We start from the raw sequence: 20,166 nt of genomic DNA on the forward strand, positions 1-20,166 counted from the left end.
TGTGAGATTAGAAAAAGCATAGGTTTTTGAACAAAGAGAAAAGACAGAAGGAGAAATATTGCCTGATTCCGGTTATGAGAGGTATCTAAAATCGTCAAACTCATAGAAGCAGAGAATAGAATGGTGTTTGCCAGGGGCTGGGAGGAGGGGGGAAATGGGGACTTGTTTTTCAACAGGTATAAAGTTTCTGTTGTGCAAGATAAATAAATTCTAGAGATCTGCTGTACAACGGGGTACATGTAGTCAACAAAACAGTATTATGCATTTTAAAATACGTTAATAGGATAGATCTCATGTTAAGTGTTCTTACCAACACACACAGACATATAAGAACACAAGGAACTTTTTGGAGGTGATGGATTTGTTTAGTACCTTGGTTGTGGTGATGGTATCATCAGTGTATCCATATATCCAAACTCATCAAGACATGCATATTAAATGTGTGCAATTATTTGTAAATCAATTATGCCTCCATAAACCCTAAAAGAAAAAGAAAGGAAGGAAGGAAGGAAGAAAGAAAGAAAAGACAGGAGGCCAATAATATATATTGAATGAGGGAGAAAATGGTAGAAAGTAGTCTGGCAAGATGCAAAGGACCATGCTGTGTAGACTCTTTCAAGTCAGAGTAAGTAAAGTAGATTCATACTTCCTATTAGAAGAAGCCTCTTGAGGGTTTTGCATTGGCAGCTATTAATTTGACTTAGGTTATTAAAATACCATTCTTGTCACTGTGTGGGAAATAGACTCTAGACAGGCAAGAACAGAAACTGGCAGGCCAGGGAAGGGTCAATTTCAGTGTCCAGATGAGAGACAATGGATGGGGATACAGAGGAAGCAGTGGAAATAAAGCTTTATCAGATATGGGAAATATTCTCGGTATAGAGCTGATCAGAATTGTTCATAGATTGGAGATGGATCCAGGTAATGTGAGAAATCAGGGGTAACTACAAAATTTTGTCCTGATATGTGAAAGACTTGGAAATAAGCCAGTTTGAGGAAAAGGTTGAAACTATCATTTGACATCTTGTTGGAAACGTGGACCAGACCACTGAATGTATAAGTCTGGAGAAAGTTGGAGCTTGAAATATGGATGTGGAGTCATCAACACATACGTGGTATTTAAAGACATTGTCTTAGGCCATTTGGGCTGATATAACAAAAATACCATAGACTGGTGGCTTAAACAACACAAATTTATTTCTCACCCTTCTGGAGGCTGGGGAGTCCAAGACTCTGTGTCACATGAGGGCCCACTTCCTGGTTCATGGATGGCTTTCTTCCTCTTGTATCTTCATAGGGCAGAAGGGGCAAGGGAGTTCTCTGAGGTCTCTTATATAAGGGTACAAATCTGATTCATGAGGGCTCCAACTTCATGAGCTTTTCACTTCCCAAAGGCCCCACCTTCAAATACCATCACATTGAGGATTAGGTTTCAAGATATACATTTTAGAGGGACACAAACATTCAGTCTATGGCAGACATGAAGTGGATAAGGGCCCTAGGGAGAGGGAAAAGAGAAAGCTCCAGAGGCGTGAGATACATCGGCCTTTAGAAGTCAGGAGGAGAGGAAATAGCTACAAAGAGAATCAAGAAGATTTAAAGATTCTCTAAATCTAGGACTGTCAGGCGGTAGTGATGCCCAAGCTCAGTCTCATGCATCAAGAAGCATTTGCTCAAAGGCTGTGACTGTGTATGAACAGTGATGTACACTGAAAACACTAAAAGGAAAGAAACATGGTTCTTTTCCTCAATGAGCTCAATAATTGGTGGGAAAGTAGTTCTTTCAAAGACAGTGTGCTAAGCGCAACATAAAATGCAAGTGTGAGGTACTGAGATCACAGAAGAGAGACTGGCTACTTGGAGAAAGGAAGTCAAGGAAGGCTTTTCGGATAAAGAATGCTAACTGAGTGTGGGATGGGGTGTTGAAAAATAAATCCAAGGATAAATATATAAGTAAATCCTAGGTTTCTTGGATATATGGCTGAGGGTGTCCAAATTGGCATTTATATGTTGAAGAGTCAACTGAACTAGAGGTTACCTCGCCAACCTGTGTGTTGTCTACACCCTAGTCAGGTGCTGAGATAAACATCTTTCATGGGGTGCAAACTTACTTGCTTGTGGGAGGATGCACATGGGTATGCATGCACATGTATGTGTTTGTAGTATGTTTTTCCTTTCTCTGAAACAAAAGGATAAAATACAAGCACCCAGATCATTCAGGCTGATGTATCTTAGTTAAAAGATTTTTCTCCTGGGGACCAACCTAAACTATTCCTCTCTGCTTTGCCTCACATTCTCAGTGCCCATCATCTCTTTGGACTGCCCAGTGGGTAGGGGCGTAATGGTATCAACTGCAAGCTTGGGTTATGGTATCCTAGTGCCTCTGCTAACCTCCCATGCTAATATCTTTACAGAACCACCATACCATTCCCCCATCCCACATAATGGACAGCTAAAGCATTTATTTCCATAAGAAATAATTGGCTACCCCAAATTATTATATAAGGATATTGTATATGGGCATAGTATTTTAGGGTAGGAATTCTAAATATAATATGCAGAATGAATCTGAGACAAGAGGCAAAAGGGAAGAAGATTGATTTGTTGTTTTTCAGAACAAAGGTGATGATATAAAACCACTGGGTTGCCATGGGAATCAAGGAAATTAAATGAATATAAAAGTGCAAAACTAATATTTGTTAAGCACACACTGTTCAGGAAGCATTCAGCTCATCACAGAAATCTTTTAGGTAGGGATTTCAGAAGACTGAAATTGAAACTGAGAGAGGTTAAGCAAGTTACTCAAAGTCACACAGCAAGGAATTGATAGAGCCAGTCTCCCCATAGGATCTGTCTGAAGGTCTGAAGGCTCAGCTTGCGCTTGTTTTCTGTACAATACTGCCTCCCAGTGGTCTCTGTTACTTTCCACATCAAATCCATTCACATCCCTTGGTTACAGCTTCTGATTCTGTCTTCATTTACTTCTCCTTTGGTAGTGGCCTAATTCATGTCCTCATTAGCTCTCACCTGGTGCAATAGGCTTGTAACTCCATTTCCTAAAACCTTAGAAGTGAAGGTAGCCCCATACTCAGCTTCAAATACCCGTATGCAGGAAGAAACAATGAAGGTAGCTTTCCTATTTGAACCCAAGCACATGAGGCGTTGTTTGTGCCTTCTGAGCATCCAGTGTGGCCTCATACGAGGGAAATGCGATCATCTGAGGGTACGTTTTGCATAATAACTGGTTTAGAAATCTGGTCATACTTGTGCATATTTGAGCCAAGACTGCAACTATCCTGATGAATGTTTATTCTTGACAAACATTGGCAGCCATAGGAAAATCAGAAAGTGCCTGGAATTTTGCCAGGCATACCACTGGCTTCTTCACTTGCTATGAATTCGTTTGAACTCATTTTCAAGCAGATAAATCATGTCGTACTTATGGTTTTCTGGTATCTGTTGCTTGTGTAATTGGTCGAAAAGCACTTGTAGCAGATTTATTGAAGTTTTGGTCTATTTGCTTCTTCACGAAGCAGTGATGGCTTGGGTGGGGCCGTCTGGGAGGCATGGAGCTCTGGTGTCAATCCAAATAAACCTCTCCAATGCGAAGCAAATGAATGGAATGAGTCGTACGGCTGACTCAGAGTTCCCGAAGTAATGGGATGCTCTGGAGTTTCCTGAAGCATTTTCCTAAGGTCATTCCAAGCCTCCAGTTTAGTCATCATCACACTTTATTTTCGAAGTGTCAGTTTGGATGACACCTTCATTAAAACCATTACGACTTTAATAATGATGATAATTCCAGAAACTGACAGCTTCGTGGAGTAAGGAAGAGATGGACTGTTGCTAATTTCTGTATCTTGCTGTTCTGTCAAGATGGAAGGCGACCCAATCCGTTCTTCCCCAGCTCATTCCCGCCGTCCAGTTCCTTCACTTATCAGTGTTGTAACGAGTCATAAGGTGGAACCTCAGACCCGTCTTGCTCTTCGTCTTCCCTTTTTCCTCACATCTACCAGTCACCACTTTCTATTATTTCTCACTTAGAGATATCTCTTAAACAATCCCTTTCTCCAACATACCTGCCATTAACTTAATATGGAGACGTTAAACCTGCCTAAAGAGGCATAGTCCCCTTGGCTGCCCTTTTGCTTTTTTTTTTTTTTTTTTTGGAGGAAGATTAGCGCTGAGCTAACTTCTGCCACGAATCCTCCTCTTTTTTTGAGGAAGACTAGCTCTGAGCTAACATCTGTGCTCATCCTTCTCTATGTTATATGTGGGACACCTGCCACAGCATGGCTTGATACACGGTGCATAGATCCTCACTTGGGATTTGAACCGGTGAACTCTGGGCTGTCAAAGCAGAATGCCTAACTTAATCACTTCACCACTAGGCCAGTGCCCTGCCCATGTTATTAAAGTCACCTTTTGAAGCCATGTTATTTATGAAAATAAACAATAAACAAACAACAATGAAACAACTTTCAAGGCCCCCACAAATAGTAAAAGTACAAGAGTCTACAAAGAATATAAGACTTACTTCCAAATAGAGATACAACAGTGGGACAAAATGAGAAGAGCAGAAACACCTCAAAGAGCATGTGCGAATCTGTGCATGCGTGCGTGCATGTATGCATTAATTTTTCATTGTTTTCTATGATAAAAGGGTGACATGTCAAATCCAAGGAGTGGGATGGGTTTATCAATAAATAATGCTGGGGAAACTGGTAAATTATTTGGAAAAAAATCTGGTTCTTAATTCAAGTATCTGATAACGTATTTTCAAGTTTAAAATATTACCAATAAAATTTTAAAAGCACTATGAGGAAAATAAATAATTTTAACCACAGAATGGGAAATGCCTTTCTAAGAATAATACCGTGGGGAAAAATCAGAAAGAAAAATGTACATAGGATTGATAAAATAAAACTATAAAATTTTTGTACATAAAAGGACATAATAAAATATTTAAAACCAACAGATTAAGAAAAATATATTCCCAACCCATAGGAAAGATATAGAGTTGATATTTATAAAAGGCTTTAATAAATCAGAAAGGCAATATCTCAATAATAAAATGAGCAAAAAAGAAATCCTCACTTATACACACACACACGCATGCACAATTAAAATTTCATGGCACAAAAGCTTATAATAACAGTATTAAAAGTTGTCAACTTAAATAGTAAAAGTAAATATAAATTACATGTGAAAAATTACTTATTTCCATTACCTACCAAATTGGCAAAATTAAGAAAAAAATAACTAGTACTGATTCAGAATTTGTGTTTTTTCCCACTTAAATTGGAACCATCACACACAGCAGATTCATCAAGAAAATTCCAGATTCAAAATTTCTGCCTTGAAGTTTCCTCTAGAAGTTGACTGCGTCTTAGACCAACTATCAGTTCAGAAAATAAAGTCAGCAAGGAGAACAGTTAACGGTATGTAGATGTTTATCCACAGAGCCACTCAGTGTACAGTGAGTCTTCCATGTGTCCAGTGCTGGAGTGGCACCGAGAAGAACACCTGGCTCACCCAGGTTGTAAGATGGGGGACGATGGGGGCCCTCAATTCCCATCTCCCAGCTTTCCAGTTCAACATGTTTCCCCTTCTCCCCATTGTGTTGCCTTAATCTTACTACAATGAACTTTGTGAGAGTGAAGTCTGAGTCTGTCTCAGCCAATAGTGAATCCCCAACACAGAGCACAATGCCTGGCATTTTATATGTAGTCAAAAAATGCGTAATGAGTTCATAAATAGTTTTGGCCCTTCCTGAGTATGTTTGCAAATGGCTCAATTAGCTGAAAGATGAGGGGTCTTCTAAAGCAGATTCACAGAGAATCAAAGTGGGCACGATAAAAAGAAAATCATAGTCAATGCTTGGGTCCACCTAGACTCTCCCTGTCACTCACACCTGGGTGAAGACAAAGCATAGGCATTAAGAAAAACATCCAGAGATGGCTAATCCTTTTCCAAAGCTAGGGAGGCTCAAATTAGAAAAAGTTGTGGCAGCATAGTGACTAAATGATGTCAGTCCTAGCACATTCTGTGTTGTTCTTAGAATGGATATGCCCATGAGTTCAGAAGATTTGCAACTGTCGTTTACTCTATCTTACTCAGAAGATATGCAGTTGTAAATGCTGTTAGAAAGTAAAATAGAAAGTGAAATAAAATATAAATGAGAAATTTTATCCTGGGAAGGACATTAAAGACACTGTTAAAATTGTCACCCTCTTCTAATTAATAGAAAGGGAAAGTAATACTGCAGAGGGCATGCATCTTGACTAAGGGCACAAGGAAAGTTGGTTTAACAACAAAGATTAAAGAATCTCCTGAACAAGTAATTAAATATACAAATAAATATTATTTGTCATCCTTTCCTCCCTCCATCCCTTCTTCTTCTTCCTTTTTTTTTTTTTTTTTAAATAAAATCTGTATATTGAAGGGGAGGCTTACAGTAGTTCCAGCATCCTCAGGGCTGGTTGGTGGAGGCAGTGAATGAGGGCCAGGAGTATGGATATTGACATCAGCTTTTCATGAGCAAACAGGGACCTGTTCAGTTCCTCCCACCCATGGAAGCCTGTTATCTGGGTATGGGTGAAACACTGTCTAGACTCTTATTTTGCAGATGTAAGGAAGCAGAATTTGCTACTCCAAATGTGCCCCTTTCGCTTGATTATATATATTTTTAAAGATTTTATTTTTTTCCTTTTTCTCCCCAAAGCCCCCTGGTACATAGTTGTATATTCTTCGTTGTGGGTCCTTCTAGTTGTGGCATGTGGGACGCTGCCTCAGTGTGGTTTGATTAGCAGTGTCATGTCCATGCCCAGGATTCGAACCAATGAAACACTGGGCTGCCTGCAGCAGAGAGCACAAACTTAACCACTCGGCCATGGGGCCAGCCCCTGGCTTTATTATTTTTAAGAAGAAAAGAGTCAGGAAGAAGCTTTGACCTTCCCCCTAACTGCCTAAAAGAATTTAAGATGGAAGGTTTGTTTCAGGAAGGAGCTAATATACGTGGACAACTATAGTATAAGATGAACTAGGTGTGGCAGACAGGGAGGAACCCAGCAAGGTCTATTCCATCAAAGTCCACTCCGTGTCCCATTGTCTCTGCAAGGCATGGTAAACATTTGTTTACCAAACATTTGCTTTTCCATCTCCATGTGAATTGCTTTCCTCCCTTTTGAAGTCCCAAATCACTACCCCCAAACATCCTCCTTTGTCTTTAGCTGAGGATGGTATTTAAGGTGGTAACTTCAGCTACATTGGTGAGTTACTCAGTTTTCCTGGGTTTCTTCCATGTATAAATGTTATTAAACTTTGTCTGATTTTCTCCCGTAATTCTCTTTCATGTTAGTTTAATTCTTAGACCAGCCAGAAGAACCTAGAAGGGTAGAGGAATATTTCTTCCTCCCCTACACAACCTCAAGTTTGGGTAAATGAGGGAAGCCAAACTTGACTATGTTAGAGCCATCTCCTAAGTCATTTCCACTTCTTTTAATGTGTGTTCCAAAGGGAAAATTATGGTTTGAGAAGCAGAGGGAGGGATCATAGATCACTTTTAAATGATTTAACCCTAAAAATCCAACTTGTTTAGGACTGTTTGAAATAATATAGAGAGCGGAACCACTGGGGAAAATGTTGATCAGGAATAGAAAATCCACTTGGGAAAGAACTCACCTTGAAAACTGTGGGTCAATATTAAACAGACATGGAAATCCTGTCACTCAGACTGGTGACAGTTCATCACCATGGACTCAAAATACAAATCCTTAGGAAAGAGTCAACATTAAAACTGGAAATAAAAACTAAAAGTACCCTTTCTATAGAATTTTCAGGCACATCATAAACACCAACCTTTAATTGCAGCATACAATTCAAGGCTGTAATGGTGATGGGAGAAGATTCAGTAGCATAGAGAGTTCTGAAACATGCTACCTCGAACATAGATTCCAGAGCCCTCCAATCAATGGTTATTATCCTTGGCACACACACTGGGAAACAGCAGCAGGGACTTTAGATACATTGATAGAATAACTTGGTGATTTTGGAGTTTATCCCAACAGAAGTTGTCACTGTGGCTGTGCCATAGCACGGAAGGAAGATGATGACAGGTGTCTCACAGCACCTGAGAAGGATGTTTTCCTAAGAGCATGCCAGGCACCTCTAGGCACTCTTGAGACACTGATGATGATGAGAATTGGAAGAAGAATCTTCCCCACCTCCATTATGATCCTTCCCCAAAAGAGAAGGCTAAGTTAATTGGTCTGGTACTAGGATGTTGATTGGGACTTGATTCTTAACAGGTTGGGTCATCATGTCTCAACAACCATACGCTCAATCAAGTCCTTCCAATTTGACGTCCTGATGCCACGTTCGTGGAGATCTCAGGACCAGACAAGTTTACTCTCTGTCCTTTCTTTTCACATGTTTACTTGGCATGGTAACTACATAATCTATTATCTAACTGTGATTTTTTTAGAGAAAAAAGAGGAGAATTTAAAATTAAGCCAGAACAGTACTCATAAATCGAGGTAGTCCAGTCAAAGGGAGAAACGTGGTCATTCTGGAACTCGGTACTCAGAAGATCTTAGAATTTCCAAGCAGACTCTGCCAGTGGTCATGAAGGTCATTGGGGGGACAGATGGTCAGTGTTTGTGTATTGAACCTAAAACATACTCTTTACTACAGCTTTTCAGAGAGACCTGCAAAATTACATCAAGTACTAATATCAGAGTACCATTTACTAATAAATGTACCTTCTGTTTAACATTGTTCATTGTCACAGAAAGAGAGGTGGCTAGGAAGGCAGGATTCAAGAAGCTCTGGATTTCCTGAACTTAATATCATCTAATAGAATCCCCATCTACAACTGTTCTAATGCTTATTTATTCTCTCATGATCCAAAGTCAATTCTGCCCTTGTACAGCTCTTCTGCCTGCATTTCCTCATTTATTAAATAGAAAAATGTATTCCCTCTTTGTTTTGAAACACTTCATCTATTCCCTAGATGATATGTATAATCCATGATTTGTTTTTCATTGATAATGGATGGCAATCAGTCATCAAGGACCCAGTCACTAAGACATCTCAAAAAATCCAGTTCTATCTGTGCTTGTGGATAAAGTGGTACATGCTATCAAGGAGAGAGGATAAGGAACATGCTCCAGAGATGGGTGATTTTTTCTATCTTTCCTGGAAATATTTCCCCTAACTTTCCATCCCTTTAATTGAGTGGATAAGGTATTTTAAGGATGGTAGTTTACTTGGAGAAGATTTTGTAATGCATCATTGTTGGAAAGTGTTTTCTTAGACATACATGTATCTGGTCAAAAATGTTGACCATTTTGAGACTTGAAAGAGTGTCATCCGTGTTGCGGTGTTGCACACGGCTTCAAGAGAACGAAAAGAACACTAATTTTCTGCATCCAAAGAGTCATGTCTACTTAAATATTAGGTAGAACTTGAGGGTACAATTTCTTGAACTATCCAGTAAAATGTTATGACTTTCTTTTATTTAAAAAAAAAAAAAATCAGTTATTTTGGGGTAGGGAAGAACATGCTGCGTGTTTTAATTATCTATCTACATGTCTATCTCTCCCTGTCTTTTCTTTTTTCCCAAAAAAATACCTTTTAATAACCCCATAAAATATGATTTTAAGCTCTTTCCTACTTTGGGAAATTGTGATGTTAGTATTCTTTATCTTTTGCAAGTTTCCTTCACTGAAAGAACACGTGGTTTGATTCTACAAACTTGGGTCCAATTCCAAGTCAGTCCACTTAAACCTGGCTCTTCTGATCAACTTCCTTTAACTGCTCTAGACTTTGATTTCTGCAGTTGCCAAGAGGTGAGGGTGTTTATTACAGGCTTGATTTTGTGAATTTTTTAAGATGACGTGGAAAATACTCATCAACACATATGATACTAAGTAGATCACGCAACATTTGATATAAAAGGCAACTCTAATTGTAATAGCTGCCCGAAGAACATCAAAACCTCCCAGTAGTGTGCTCAGGAGCATCAATTCATCAAGGTCCATGAAGATTCCTGGGCCCAACACTACGCTTACAAAACTAGGCTTTATAGGTGGCAAGGCCAAAGAACCTGAATTTTAACAAGTTCTGTGGTTATTTCTTATGTACCTAAAATTTTAGGAAGACTTGTTGAAATTTTCCACAACAATCCAGACTCCATATAATTCTAACTTTTTTACTTAGAGTGATTTGTTAAATTCATGTTTACAATTTAGTCATTTCAAAACCTTTTGTTTACATGTTCCCTAAAGTGAATAGTAAATAAAATGTTATAGGAAGGCTGAGGAAAATGCAACCAACCCAGATGGGGAAGGCTGCCAAAGATTTGATGTCCTCAATTATCACAAAACACGCTATTGAGAAAAACTGCAGCAATGAAGCAATTCCACAAAAAAACTAATGGAAAACACACTAATTATCTAGGTTGTTCAGGTGAGATGTTTTTTTTCCTTTTTTTCTTTCTGCAATTAACTGATTTGTGGGCAGAAATCCCAACCTTGGTTTGTCACATGATGTTCAATATGAAAATTTTGACCGAGGCAAATCCCCAAATGAGGTACTAGACAAATCCAATTTTACTTTTTAAATCAAATTTCTGAAAACTGGTTAGATGCTCTTAAATGATTCTTCCCCAGTGAGAGTGTTGAATAGTTGGGAACTGGACACTGGAGATGGATTTTGAAGAACCATCCTTAGGAAAGAGCTGTACTGTGAGGGCTGCCCACTCACCAAAGGGAGGCGCTAAGTTCCTCCCAAGTCAAGTTAAAGAGACCAGTTGAAGAGCTTACTGTGTGTCTTCTGCAGGCGGGGGCCATGGAGCACTAGTGTCTGAGTGACACTGGGGAAAAGTACAGGTGAGTGGCTGAATGGAGCAGCATTAGAAAGGGCTGGGTTTAGGGAGAAAGTACACTAACAAAATTTTGAAGCTAAAAGGCATCACAGGTATTCTCCCATGTGGACATCGTGATCCAGAGAAGCACTTTTCAAGAGGCCCTGCTAAAAGAAGCAACTTATCCAGGGAAAGCTGTATTGGAGCCCTGCATGCCTAGAGATGTAGGGAGAGTGAAAAGAACCAGCCCGAATAGGGATGCTTTCTCATGTCAGGAAAACTGCAGAGGAAAGACATCCAAGTGATTCTGTCCAGCAGGGGTTCAGTCATAAGCATTTGCCACATGTAGAGTTTTGCCAAGTTCCAAATCTCCACTGCAGTGCCAGACAGATAAGGACATTCAGGTCCCCTGATGATCTTTCTTCTGTTTCCCTGCATGCACTCTAGATATTATCCTATTCCTGCTATAACAATTACCACAAATTTAGTGGCTTAAAACCACGGAAATTTTGTTATCTTCTAGTTCTGGAGGTCGTAAGTCTGAAACATGTCTCACTGCAGTAAAATGAGGCATTGGCAGCGCTGAGTTCCTTTCCGAGGCTCCAGGGGAGAATCTGTTTCCTTGCCTTTTCCCGCTAATAGAGGCCACCCACATTCCTTCTCTTGGCCTCTTTCTCCTTCACAAAAGCTGGCAAAGCTAGATCCAATCTTTCTCAGCCTGCAGTCTCTCTGTTTCTTTCTCTCTGCCACCCTCTTCCCCTTAGAAGGTCCCCTGTGATTACATTGGGCTCACCTAGATAATTCAGGATAATCTTTCCACTTTAAGGTCGGATGGTTACCAACTTTAATTTCCTTCTGCCATGTAACCTAACATACTCACAGATTCTGGTGATTAGGACATAGACATCTTTGGGGGCCCATGATGCTACCCACCACAGAGTCAACCACTGCACTTACCAAAATGAGGAAAAGAAAGTCAAAGTTCTGCACTAGGAAAGTGAGAAGATGACTTCCACACCCACTGTCTCAACCGTATACCTTAAAGTGAGCTAGGAGTTTTGTTTTTATAAAAAGAAATGATGAGAGAAGTCATGAAACTGCCCAAAATTTCATCCGGGGCAGAGGAAAAATTAAACCCTTGAACAAATGTAGAGGAATAAAAAGAGACAAAAATAATAAAGTTGCTCTATAATTATATCCCACTGCTTGTATTTGTGTCACTAAATAACTTCATGTATATTCCACATGGCTCCATACAGACACAGTAAAAGATGACCCTATTTGAGTTAGTAAAGACATGTTTCTATATCAGAATTTGCAAACTGACAGCGTGAGATCACTGGCTGTGTTTTGTCTGAGGATGAACAGTGTTTATTTATTTTTTTAATTTGTTGTCAAAATTTTGAAATTGGAGATTTCATGAAAGTGATCTGGCATTCTGATGTCTTCATACCTTGGAAGATCTGGAAAAAGTGGGTTCCAAGTCCTGCTTTGCAGCAATTTCTGGAGATGGACAGTGGCTGCCCTTACTGCTTCCAGGTGCATGCCCACCTGGACATCTTGACTTGTGGGGTCACCTCTCTGGCCTCTGCAGATGTTTGAGCATGTGATCTGTGTAGACCAAGACAATACTTTGTATAATTTAGTTTGTGAAATGAATGTCTAGTTAGTGCGTTGACCTAGAACACCAGGAACCTGGTAAGTTAGTTGATCTGGTTTCGATTCTAGCTCTGTCCTTTAAAACTTGTGTAAAATGAGTCAAGCAGGTTGATCCCTCTGAATCTGAGTTATTCATCCACCAGTTGTAAAAAAAAAGTAACACTACCCCAGAGGGTTGCAGTGCACATTAAGAGACCCACGTCATATAAATCCCCTAACATATTGTCAGGCACATTAATATATTCAATAAATAGCAGATGGTTTCACCAACAACCTGAATTTTGAATAGAGATGTCCAAGATTTTTTTAAACATATGTGGAACTGATGACATTTATAGGTAGTTATCTTTTATCACACAAATATGTATACACCTTCCCCCTAAGAAAACTCAGCTCTAGACTATCATGAAATAAAAGCTGGAAAGAGCTTTCAAAAATCACTTATTTTACAAGTAGATAACAGAGGTTTGCAATATAATGTGCTTATTTATGATCACCTATCAAGTTAATGGGAGAGAGGTACCTGGACTCTACACCCCCACTACACTGTCAACCAGTCTATATGAGAGAATAAGACTGCTGTGCTAGTAATAAGAGAGATGGTTAACCTAGTGAGATACTGACATGAAAACCAAGGAGGCTGAGGGTCTTCAAGAGCAAGTGTGACTTGTATTTACTGCTGAACTAAGCCTGGGTTGAGCTCTTTTTTTTTTTTTTTTTTTTTTTTTTGAGGAAGGTTAATCCTGAGCTCACATCTGTGCCCATCCTCCTCTACTTTATATGTAGGACACCTCCCATGCTGTGCCACTGGGCCCGCCCTGGGTTAAGCTCTTAAGGATTGCATTAAGGGCCTGTTCGTTGCTATTACTCATCATAAAGTCCCATAGCTTATAATTGATAAAGCATGTTCCTGTATGTAACCTTATTTGATGCTCTATAATCCAGTGAGATTCACTTCATTATCCTCATTTTACAGATGATGGAAAATTAAAGCTGAGAATCTAAGGGGATCTTAGAAATAAATAACTCATTTTAAATATTAGAAAAATGATATCGGAGAAGCAAATAACACCAGGGAGGTGAAACAACACATGTGGCAGAATCTGGACCAGAACGCCTCTCCTTTAAGTCCGAGTCTTGGCCCAGATGCTCTTCTCTACATCTGACTCTCTGCAGGCATTGAAGTCATTAAGGGGTGAGGTTTACAAGAGGTAAAATTAGCGATAATAATAATGATTCATCATGTGCAATGTGCTTGCCATTTGCTGAGCATTCTGCTTGTCATATATCACCTTTCTAATCCTCAATTCCATTTGGTGATATATTTATTTGTCAATTCACAAATAAGGTAAACTCAGACTCGACATTATGTAGGTAGTGCCAGGCTCAGGACTTGGGTCCCATCCTCTCTGATTCTATTGCTCATGGTCGGAGTCAGTTGTCATTTCTTGTTCTCTGTCTTCTCTAAAGAAACTGTATTTGCCAGCTGGCTATCAGATTGTGCTCGGGGCACTGTTATAGACAGTCTTCAATGGGGTGATTCCTTGCGTGTCTTTTCAGTCACTGTTTCATACGTATCATAGTGGACGTTAGGGGGAACCTTGAAACCCCCACGCCCTTTTCTAGATATAGACTCCAGTTCCCCAGCTGACAAGACTATGGCCTTCTGATGACTCAGAGCTGAGTCTCTTCCCAGGAATTGACCTTCTACTCAAGCGGGCTCCCTCATTCAAGGTTATACTCTTTACTCAGGGACAAGCTCTTGCCAATGTGTAGCTGATGTGGGGGCACAATGGGCCAGCCTCCACGCATCAATCAGAGACATCTTAAAGGCCCCTTCCAACTCCGGACCTCCTGTGTGATCAGCTGAGCCCTTTGCTGCAGCTCCACCACATTTAAACTTGGATTGTTTTAGCCCAATCGTACTTCTCCATACAGGAGTTGTTCTCAAAAGGACTCCCTAAGAAACTTCTTGCACACAAGTCTGTTCCCTGGAGAACTCAACCCGGGAACTTATGTGACCATAAGTAGACCAAAGAAACGGAATCTAAAATGGGTATTTGGAATTGGATTACTTCCTGACGAGCTGGCAGAAAGGTCCTCACCACTGGTGAGTGGAGCTCTGTCAGTCCCCTGCAGGCTACAGTGGTGCCATTGTTGAAACTTACGTGTTGTAAAGAGGGATAGTGTCTTAGCTCAGGTTGCCGTAATAAAAGACCACAGACTGGGGGGCTTAAACAACAGAAATTAATTTTCTCACAGTTTTGGAGTCTGGAAATCTGAGATCAGGGTGCCAGAATAGTCAATTTTTTGTGAGGGCCCTCTTCCTGGCTTGTAGATGACCACCTTGTAGCTGTGTGCTCACATGACCTCTTCTTGGTGTGCTCTCTGTGTGCTCATGGAGAGAGAGACTGAGAGGACCCAAGATCTCTGCTGTCTTTTCTTATAAGGACACTAATCCCATCATGAGGGCCTCACCTTCATCCTCTCATTAACCCTAATTACCTCCTAATGGTTCCATCTCCAAATACCATCACATTGAGTGGTAGGGCTTAACATGAATTTGCAGAGAAACACAAGAATTTAGTCCATAACAGATGCAAACCAGTGGAAGAAAGACACTGGCATCTACAATCTCACAGGCATTTGAATTCAGTGGAAGTAGTAATTTTAAGGACAATGAATTTGAATGGCTTTTGCTGTGCTATAAATACACTGGAACAAGTCAATGAAAGGCTAACGGTAAGTAATCAACAATTTAAGGAAAAGTGTGGAAAACAGAGGAACTCCTTGGCAACATCTAAAGAGACTATTATTAGCTAGAGGACAGAAGAAGAACAAGCTAAGGATTTAATTATAAAGGTAGTGGAGCTCCAGGAAGGTTGAATTCTCAGCCCCAGTAATTTAGCTATGCTATGCTCATGGCCCTGATTGGGAAGAAATGGGATCCAGAGATTTGGCATGGAAATTTCTGAATCAAAGCATTCAAAAACCTCGAATATTCAGATTCCCTTGGCCACTCTATATGGGCACAGCTGGTGCTGCCCCTTTGCTCAGAGGCAATGCAGACACATTTGACTAACAACACAGCACATGTGTCTCCTCAGGATCTGCTTCCATTTCCCCTCCCAGTGCCCAACTAATAATGAGGGTCCAACCGGCTGTATAATCTGATGACAAAAGTGCTGGACTTGATGGAGGAAACAGACTACACATGAAGGAGTTTCAGAACCGAGGCAATACATACCTGTAGCCAGCGGGAGAGTGTATATGAGACAGGATCCCAAATGTGCTCAATCTAATGGAGGCAGAACATAAAGTTCGACATCAGTGAGTTTATCAACATGAGTGCACCCTCAGGACACATGGGATTTAGCAGTTTGGTAAAGCCCCTGCAGGCAGCACTAACATGTGACTATGATGCCATGGAAAATGATGGTTCACACCAAGTGAGTAGAAACTCCAGCACAGCTATGGCAGACAGCAGGAGGGACCAAAAACTCAGGAGCAAAGAAGTGCTAGAGTGGGTATTCTATATAAAGCTAGAAAACCCACTAGCTTTGCAGAAGGGCCCAGAGGAAACTGTTTAACCAATGCAAAAGGAATGTGCTGGCATCTTTTCCCACCAATAGATAACATAGTGTCTAGGAGGTCATGTGACTCAAATGCTAGGGCTGCTTGCATCACAGCTTTGATCTGCTGCAAAGCCTCTTACTACTCTTGGCCCCATTCAAAACTTGTAGCCTTTTACAACACAACTAGATCCAAGCAGTGCAAGGGGTGAACTGTAGTAGTTGCTATAGAAAAATAAAAAAAAATTCCCTTACCCACTACAGGAACAAGGCATCCATCCCCCAAGCTGCTGAGGGAATTTTCTGTTGATGAATCATAGCAGATCTCCTCCCCTGGAATAGCCAATGATCGGAGAGAGATGCCTCACACAAGTTTACAGCCCCTCCTCAGAGAGGGGGATCTTGTATCCATATGAGACTTGCTGATGTGGGCTACAAAGCCTTGGGCTATTTGACTCAATTTGGAATTGTTTCCAGGACCCATCCTAGATCCTGAGCACTCTCCAGGGGATCTTCAGAGGTTTTTGTTGCAACTATATTGCAATTTAACTTTTCCTTATCCAGCTCTGCTTTTATCACTTCCTAATGAGTGTTGTTGCTAAGTATACCCCCACTCAATAAACTTCTGGCATGGGAATTGCTGTCTCATCTTCTATTTTCTGGGAAATCCAATCTGAGACAAGCAAGTTAAAATTCTACATTAATTATTTTCCTATATATTACAGTTAAACATATTAAGGGCATAGTATTATCTGTGTCCACTCATCTTCCAATCAACAAAGCCAATGTCCAGTAATAACTGGAAATATTTGTTGAATAAATGTGTTCCCTTTTAGAAACACAGATAAAAGGATCTCAAGCATGCTTCATAAAATCCTTCATTGTTCCTTCAAGTTCTTTGGATCATGGTTCCTTTACTAATCTTCTGAAAACTAAGAAAACATTGCCTTGAAAAACATAGAAACATATAAGAGCAAGATATCATATGTGTTTTCAAGGGGTTGATTGAACCCCTTAAGCTTGCTCTTTGTTCAACTAGAAGCGCTTTGATCCCAAGTTAGATAAAGATGATTCCAAAAGATATAATAAGATAAAATAATGTCATGAAGAGAAGGAGTAATGGATTAGAGATGACACAGAATAAAGTAGACATAATCAGATAATTGCTTTGATTCTCAGGGTTCAGGTGCAGTCTCTCTCCACAGTGATGTCCTATTTATTTTAGAGTAGCATTTCCAAAAATGCCAGTGAAGATATTCATTTTAAAATTCAGAATGCTACAGTCAACACCTAGGTAAACTCTTCAGGGGAGGAGCCTTGAAATCTGTATTTCAAGAGTCCCTGGTTATTCTTATGATTAAGCACACTGGGAGAAACTGTTTTAAAGAAACTGTCCTTGGCTGCTGCCAAGGAGATGCTAAGAAGAAGAGGGAACATGGTGGCACGGGCAGTATGGGCAAAAAGCACAAAAGTGTCTCTGGAGAAATCTATGCAGAGTGACATGTGGGGAAAGGGAAAAAATCGTTCCCCAAGAAAAGGCAAGATGGGATAAATAAGACATCAGGAAGCCTGTGCTGTGTGAAACTGGGCCACTCAGTTCCTCTCTCTGGGCCTATTGTCAGTACCCGAAGGATATGTCTGCAATCAGGGTCTCCTAAATTTTTTTCTGGTCCATGGTTTTGTGATTCTGTCCCTAAATCTCTTGTTCCCCATGAGTTTAGAGGTCAGGGCTGATTAAAGTGTCTGGCTAGTTATTCACTGGTTATTGTTTCAGATCCTTAGGAATTATTTCTCTTCTCTGTAAACTGAATATAGCATACCCATGTGACATAGGTTTTATCATGTTAATTACACTTAAATAGTACTTACTGTATGCAAAGCTCTATATTAAGGGTTTTAACTATTATAACTCATCAAATTCTTATAAAAGCCCTTGAGGTAGCTACATTTTTTCGTTATTTTATAGGTAAGGAGACTGTTTCAGAGGGATATGTAGACATCATCATCATCATCGTAATAAATCATGAAATAAGTGTTTGCTATTACAGACTAAGCTAGGCATCTTACATATAATATCTTGCCTAATGGTCACACCTACCATATGACTCAAGAATCATTTCTAATTGTCTTAAAGATGACGCTAAAAGAGATATAGACTGGACAGGTTCACACAATTGGAATTAGAATTTGAAAACAGGTCTCAAAAACTCCAAAGCCAGTGTATTCTGCTACATCAACTTCTATAACGTGAAATACTTAGTTTCTATCTGCCCACTCCTTGATATATTTCAGGCATTCAACAAACATTCATTTTCATCCCTCCCCGGCATCAACCCCCAGTAGCAGACTGGCCTGTAAGGAGTAGCTCCTGGCTGATATTAGAGATAAATGTGGAAATGGGAGAAAGCGGTAACTCAGTCATCTATGGGCTGAGGTAGGTTCCCAACTCAGGGCAGCTATATTACCTGGAGAAATTATAGTGGTTGAATTTTTGCATTAATTACAGAATGCCATTTAGTTTTGGACATATTCAGCAGAAGCATATAGTCAGTGAGACATTCCTAAATCCATTGGTAAATGTCGGGTGAATAGTCTTCAAATGGTGCACAAAGGTAGATCTTTTGATTAGAAAAATATTGCAGTGGAGAAAGTGGATTTTTCTGCTTCCTTCAACCCTTTCAATATGAATGCCTGATGTTATTGGAAAGGTCATTGAACATCTATCAATTCTGCATTTTCTACGTAGTTCAGTTAGAATCCATAAAACACCTCTGCCCTCTGAACTGTATTTTTTGTTGTTGATAAACAGACTTTTCCTTATCTCTAAATTAGTCTTGCCTTGTTAAATTTGTCCATAGATTACACTCAATCTTCAGGCCCAGTTGCTAATCAAAAACGCTTCCCCTTATCTGATCCTAGGAAGCATTTTACCTGTGGCAATTTTTTCCTGGAAAATCTATTCATGGTTTCCAAATATTGTGGCTGTGACTGAAGCCCATAAAAAATAAATGTACAAATGAATGTGACCTTTCATTGGCACAGCTTTCTTTATTTTTCCTTTCTTTATTCCCCTGTGTAATTACCTTTAGAGAATTGTGCCCATAGATGTTGGCCATGTTGATAAGTAACTTTTGCCAAAAGCTATCCTTAGAAAGAATACGTAAATGAGCCAATTTTTTAATTCAACAGGATAGTAAGTAACGGTTAGTTTCATACTGCCTATGGTAGGATGAAGTCAAAATAGCATAGGTTTTGGAATTAAACAAATTTAAGATTAAATTCTGGTACAATTTAGGGAGAAAAATTGTACCTTTTTAGACCACAAATCTCTCATAATACAAAGTCCGCTAGGACTATGTTTAGATGAAAATTGGTCTAGATTTGCATAGTCGTACAGGTTAAATGTTTCAAATGTTTAGTGCTGCTTCCTGAGAGCGTGATTGAATCTCAAAGGTATGTCTTAGTGGAAATCTATCCTTCTTAGGCACCTAGTACCCAATCCTTAGCTTAAAGATTTTCTGTTTTGTGTGTATATCTAGCTCATAAATTACATCATAAATATTGATCTGCACTATTGACTACCTTTTACAGCTAATATGATGCACTGTTAAATAAAGCCATCAGGCAGACTAACATAGTAACTATACCATACTCAGACAAAGAGCAACACAGCCAATGATTAAATGTGCAATTGCTTTCAAAATAAAACAGTTTTATGCAAGGACTGCAGCCTGAGAATACTACTTACAACCCTTCCAAGGAAAAAAAAAAAACACATAGAGAATAACTTATCATTAACTAATATTGACTTCTAGGGGAATGATATTTACAAAAGCAGAAAGTTCAGAGCCCCATGTCACGTTGCTTGAAAATTAATGTTGACAGGCCCAGATGTCCACGTCCACATTGCATGCCCCGCTGCAGAAAATACCTGTAGAAATCATTACCAAAGCAATGTCATTTCTATAATCACTTAGACTGTGTGCTCTTAATAAATAGTACATCTGTTCAGAAGGGTAACACGATGATGATGATGTATTTTTAATGACATGAGAGTTATATGTTTTC

The sequence above is a fragment of the Equus caballus genome, chromosome 9 (assembly GCF_041296265.1).
Source record: "Equus caballus isolate H_3958 breed thoroughbred chromosome 9, TB-T2T, whole genome shotgun sequence".
Taxonomy (NCBI): domain Eukaryota; kingdom Metazoa; phylum Chordata; class Mammalia; order Perissodactyla; family Equidae; genus Equus; species Equus caballus.